The sequence below is a fragment of the Vidua chalybeata genome, chromosome 1 (genome assembly GCF_026979565.1).
Source record: "Vidua chalybeata isolate OUT-0048 chromosome 1, bVidCha1 merged haplotype, whole genome shotgun sequence".
NCBI lineage: Eukaryota > Metazoa > Chordata > Aves > Passeriformes > Viduidae > Vidua > Vidua chalybeata.
In genome coordinates this window covers 68,700,459-68,707,050 of record NC_071530.1, presented here as the reverse complement: position 1 = coordinate 68,707,050, position 6,592 = coordinate 68,700,459, and positions in this window count along the sequence as shown.

Below are 6,592 nucleotides of genomic sequence, written 5' to 3'. Positions count from 1 at the left end.
ACATGTTCAAGTCTTTGAGAGCCAATTTAAACCTGCAGCTACACTTTCCGTTTGGAGAGGCAGATCTGTCACAGAATCTGACATAGTATCAGGCACAAGCATAGTTTTAGAGGATGAAGTTGAATTCACTGGTGAAAAGACAGGTAACCACCTTAATCTGTCGGAGCATATTCACTTTTCAAACAGCTCTTAACTACTGATAGCTAAATTCCTTGTGTAAAGGGGACAGTTCAGATATTCTACAAATCTTCCTCCTATGTTAAAACAAAGCTCATCCTAAAAATGTTATCCAGATGAGGTACTCAGTGTAAAACAACCTGACATTTGGGCTGCAGCTTTTCCATGGGAAGGGAAAAGGTTTTGCTCAACTAAAGCCAAGCTGACCTCCTTACCATGGTTACTTGAGAATCTGCTAGTCAACTAGGAAGGCAACACAGAGTTGTGTAAATGATTTCATTAAATTTAGTCTAGATTTAATATCCAGACAGATTAGGCCAGCTAGGTTCAGCTGGTAAAGGTGTGTTCCTTTCAGCCTCTTGAATGAAGATGCAGCATCATGGCTGAACATGAGGACTGCCTACAACCAGTGTTCTTTTGGGTGATCTTCACACAGAATAATGAAAATTTGGTCACTGTGAGTTTTTAAGTTAAAACTGAAATGCACAGAATGCCTATCCTTTTACTCCCTTAAATAAATCTGGCAGAGCAAATTTAGGCATAGAGGTGCCTTCTTCTTTCACAGAGAACATCCATCACTCTCTGACAGGGTAGGAAATGGGTGGTTTCACAAGCTGACCCAAATTGCTTTGTAGTTCGTTAAAGCTAATATACCTTGTCCATTCCTATTTGCAAGTAATTTGCAATCTATTTATGTTTATAAGGCCCTAATAAAAAACCTGAGCTGTAAGCTCATGAAAATTCCAAGCGCATATAAGCACATAAAAATCCAAAATAATGCCTAGATCAAAACCTTTTTCTTTCTTGAGGGTTTTCTTTAAAAATAATCCAGAAATCCTAATTTCCTGTAGTAAATTACATAGTAGTTGAATACATGGAATTGAGAGCAATTTGGGACATCTCACAGACGATCTGCTTCAAAGACTGCAACTAATCCTGTGTAGGATTTGTTCCAGACTCCCACAAGAAGGTGCACACCCACTTTACCTTCTCATGCTGCTAGAGCCAGGGGGAGGCTGAGGACCTTTTCTGTACTGTTCCTATTGGATTCACAACATGGTTTTGATTTTCTACTACACTGATCACAGAACAAACACATAAACCAAGACATCAAAACAAAAGTAACATCTAGGCTTCCCTCCTGTTTCCCAGCTGGCCCTCAGTGACAGAAATTTGACTGTGGCAAAGCAGAGTCTTATTCAGAGTATGTGCTGCAATGTTATGAATTAAAAGCTATCCAAATGTCCATAACCCAGCTAGATGCCAGGCAAAATAAATAAATCAAAAATCACAAACCGCAGTCTGATTTTGGTCTAAAAAGTGTTCTAGCTCCAATCTCATTTTTTGCATAACAGTGAGCAGTCCAGTGCCCTGTGATGAATACCCAATGATAATACACTATCGAGAAGAAAAGAAAGTGTTATCAGGGTCTTTATCTGCAATAGGAATGATAAAAGGAAATGAAGCTTGAAAGGCCCAAAGGAAACTGTGGTTTGGTTTAATGGATTTTGAATGCAAGGGGTAGGAGTTTAAAAATGTTTAGTGGTTTCTTGGTTTAATATTCATCACAGAGGAAAAATATTATCTGCCTTTGCTGAGCACTCCTTAAGCCACTGGATTTCCACAGAGTTTTATGGAGTAGGGAAGGAGAGTGGCAGAAGCCCCCAACATGGTTCTCCCGGTTTCTAGTTGACTGAGCAGAGACAGTCATACATAGATCCATTGCTTTCCTGATTTACTATAGAAGGAGAAGGCACAACTGTTACAAGACTGTCCTGTAACAGGAAATGTAATATCACAGACATTCTTCCTAAATCTTTTGAAATACAGACTTTGCAAAACACTTGCAAAAGCATATTGAAAAGAAAAAACCTTCCAAAACCTGGCCATGTGCTCTCTGCTAGCTACAGCACATAACAGCAAAACCTGGGACAATTCCCCTCTCCACCCCATTAGTATCACCTTTCTCTGTTTTTCCAGCAAAGGGAGACCACATTCTCAGAGAGTAAGAACTATGAGGTAAGGGCAGGGTTTGGGAAAGAGAAATGTTTAATAGAAGAGGGTTTTGAGTTCTTACTTCCTATTGCAGAATTTGTTTGTCCTAGATGAGTAGATTAGCAGGAACTAAATTTGAAACCTATCTAAGGTTTGCTAAAAAGTTATTGAAATTGTTCTGAGGTAACAATTTTAGAGCAATTATGTCAATTCTTAGGGTATCTAATTGCAGCATTGCTAGACAATAATTTGTTAGTAGAATCATCAAAAGAAAATACAACAGTAGTAGTATGAATGGAAAGGTGCTTCTCTTCACTGAAATTCATCTTTTTGATTATGAACAATCCAGCTCATGAGTGTTAAAACTTGGTGTTAGCCATGTATTTTATAAAATAATCTTTTCTTCTGACATCTAACTCATTTACAAACACAATCAGCAAAAGCAGTAGCAGCAAATTCTGTGTGCTTTCCCAGGAAAAAGTGCATGTGAAGATACATGCCATTACCACACTTGGATTTTTCAACAGAACCTGTTGTGATATGCAGGGAGTAATGGTTTTAAACTGAAGGGGTGAGCAGGTTTAGACTGGATATTAAGGCCAAAGTCTTTTACAATCAGGGTGGTGAAACACTGGAACAGGTTGTCCAGAGATGTGGGAGATGCCCCATGTCTGGAAAATTCAAGGGGATGTTAGATGGGGCTCTGAGCAACCTGATCTAGTCAAAGATGTCCCTGCTCATTGCAGGGAGGTTGGAATTAGATGACCTATAAAGGTCTTTTCCAGCTCAAGCTGTTCTGTAATTCCTGCAGATCCCAATCTATGCCCTCTCACTTTGATAACCTGATGACTGCTGTTGAGTGTTTCAGCCAATTCTACATCCCTACAACTATGATTTAATTTAGATCCCATCTCCCGGTGTTATTTATTGCAGCTGCATAGCAGAACAGCACAAAATCCTTACTAAACTTCAATTACATTCACTGCTGTCCACTTACACACCAAGCAGGTCACACTAATAAAGGAAATTAGATCAATTTGATACAGTTTGTCCTTGACAAAATGTTTTGTTCTATTACTGTGGATTCTATTACTTCTTGGAAATTTTCAAGAAATTTCTCCACTGATTTTGTGTACTTACCTGTACTTTCTTTTACTTCTTTTTACAATGGCAGAACTTGATAAAAAATGGCATTCTGTACTTGTATCACAAAAGAACTGTAAAGTCACACATTTTCAAAAGATGAGGACTAATGGAACAATATCAGAATGTCAGAAGTTGGCTTTTGTTGCTCAGCTGCTTTAAAAAAACTTTTAAAATGTTCCACAGTCATCACTTTAAATGTCAAAATTAAATAGAACAACATTCAGCAGTGCTATAAGACAGTAAAAATATTCCTTCAATGAAAATTGCAACAACTTAGAAATTGTTTTGTTATCTTCTTTTAGGTATGTTGCTGCAAACTCCATGGAATTTCTGTAAGTATTTTAATTACTTTTTTTAAGCTATGCACATATTTTACAGATTTTAAAATTAACTCATATCAATAAATTAAAATTAATTCATATCAATATGAATTAAATGAAAATTAATTCATATCAATAAGTAAATAATTCCTTATTTCATATCTGTAAAATAGTTACACTACTTTTATCTAAAAGACAAGGTAAAAATACATTTGCAATAAATATTTTACTGGCTGAAAAACATGAAATGCTACACATCACTAGTTATTAATTAAGGTGAACATATTTCATATCCCTAATTATCATGAGGGATACAAATTGGATATATCATTATTTGTGTATACATTCAGGGAAAACAAGGTAAGTGATTATTCAAAGTTCAGGTTGGAGTTCTCAGTCTGCATAAATGTTTCCTATGAATTAGAATACATGGTGGACAAGAAATGCTGTTTGGAATTAAAGTACTGATGTGGTTCTGGTAGTTCCCGGATCTTAACTGAATTGGAAGAGAAAGTCCAGTACCAATAAGAGAAAAACAGCCAAGCAAAACCTCCCTTCCTGCTGTATCAACAACCAAAACCAACAATCAGACAGAGAATAATTATCTACTGAAGAAATTGTACTAATAATGGGATTCATGAATTGTATATTTAGATATCTACAAGCATCTTTAGAGTGCAACAGACTAACATGCTTGAGAGAAGACTCAAGGCTTTTACTGGAACACACTGGCTTTACCTCCCAAATGCCCTTCCTTAACTTTAATGACAAAAAAAATTGACATCAATTAGTAAAAACATGTTGAGTGCTCCAATTAGAAAGTACATAAACATAATTACCTGTTGATATTTAATTCTAGAGTGCTAACACATCTTTATGTGCACTGCTCTCCCCTGTTTAGCCTGGGTAGGTGCCTATGACATTAACTACTCAATTTAACTTGATATAATTATTAAAATATTACTTTACCTGCTCAGAAAAAAATTGTCTTCTTCCAGGCATAAAACATTCATTCTCTTTGATATTTTGAGTCAGCTAAAGTAAGGAAAATTTTGTTCAAATGTCAGAAATTTGTTCCACAATAAGCACAGGGAATATGAAATAAAACAGGATACCTAATTTATTTGGCCAACAAAGTTCACCTCTGTTATGCTACACGGATGCTCAGATAACCTCAAATTTAGCAAAAGGTCCACAAGAGTCCTGCAAAAAAGAAAACCAATTTGAGATACAGTGCATGTGAAAACACTTCTCAGAAATTATCGACTTGCCTTTTTCCTTTGATCTTTTACTAGAAAACTTTAACATGCTACAAGCATGTAATTTAGTTTCAGTGAGCTGAACCTGGCTTTTAACATACCTCAGGTGTTGGGTCTGCATGAACAAGATGGGAATTTTAGGAAGGGACAAAGGTTTTGGGCTTGTTTTTTCCTCCCCAGATTTTACATGTTGCATTCTAAACCTATTCCACCTAATTTTGGCTAAAATGTATTGATACCAATTGGTATTGACATTACGTATATGTTATAGGCAATACAGATTGTATTTTAATGTTTACTTGCTTGCAAATCGAAGAAAAATAATCTTTGAAGAAAATCTTGCAAATGGAAACATTTTGCTTGATTTCTACAATATTATATAATGTGCATAATTGTCTGTAAGTACCCAGGAAAGTTTCTAGGTGCAGGAAACCTTTTACTGATGACCATTGTTAAGTTTTTCATCATAAATTCTAACCTGTTTGAAAACTTTTTATGTCCTTGTTCAGATCAGAGATCTATAACATTACTTTCATGGAAGTGTTCACATCCAGCTGGAGCAAGGGAGAGGCACTTCAACACAGCACACTCATGGATATTCACTGTAAATTCAGTATGAGAAACACAAAAGCTGGCTTCATAATGCAGCCTGAAAATACTGAGTATGTCACTTATAGGCAGAATTTTTTGGGTTCTGACAGACTTTGGATTTCTAATTGTTGATCTCAAATGTACTTTTAGTCAAACAGGTGTTGTATTAGCAGTAACTATAATGAATATAATCAATGAATGTTGCAGATGTAATCAGTGTAAGCTTAGAACACCTTATTTTCTGAAAACTGGTGCTGGTATCTTGCCTCTGGTATTCATGTGGTCCATTTGATTATTTACCTGTGATTCTATACAAACACAGAGGCAGACAGCAGGTGTGTGTATAACTGTGCCAAGCAGGACCTGAATCCTGTTGTACATTGCACCCCCATTAGGAAAATGGGCACCATCCAACAGTGATACCTTGGAAAGGAACATTCAGGAACACTTACATAATTCTCACAATCTAATTATAATAGCTATAATTAATAAGTGACTATATTTCAGAAGAAATTATCCAAAGTTGCTGCTTTGTTGTATGGAGTAAATAGAAAGTGTCTTAAGAGATTCATCAGACTTCATTGTTCTTAATACCAGACACCTATACAATTTGTATAAATTCCTAAAGATGCTAATTCGAAACAAACATTTTGTGAACATAGAAGTTACAAACTTTCTAAGTGATCTGAGTCACTGATTTAACTTTTCCAAAAGTTAACCAAAACCACACAGGAGTTCCATTCCCTAGAGGTAATGCTGATTTACTCTCATTACTCACAGAGAGCAGTGGTTTATCTCCCATTGCTGTAAGAGGTATGCTGGCATCTACTGAGCAAGGCATCCCTGTTTCTGCTGTTTCATCCATCAACAGGTTATCACAGGCTGCATTTTCCCATGAGGAAAGCAAACACATCACACTTTTCCACAGAAAAGGAGTCATACGAAGCAATTAATGGAAAAATACATTGGGGATTAGACCCACAAAACTCAAAACAAACAACTTTTGAGTTGAATGTGAAGTCAAGTGAATGCTTTTTTGTAGTATTATTACATTAATAGGGCTCCCAGGAACTACTTGCCCCCTCACTCAGGATGTTTCACAGA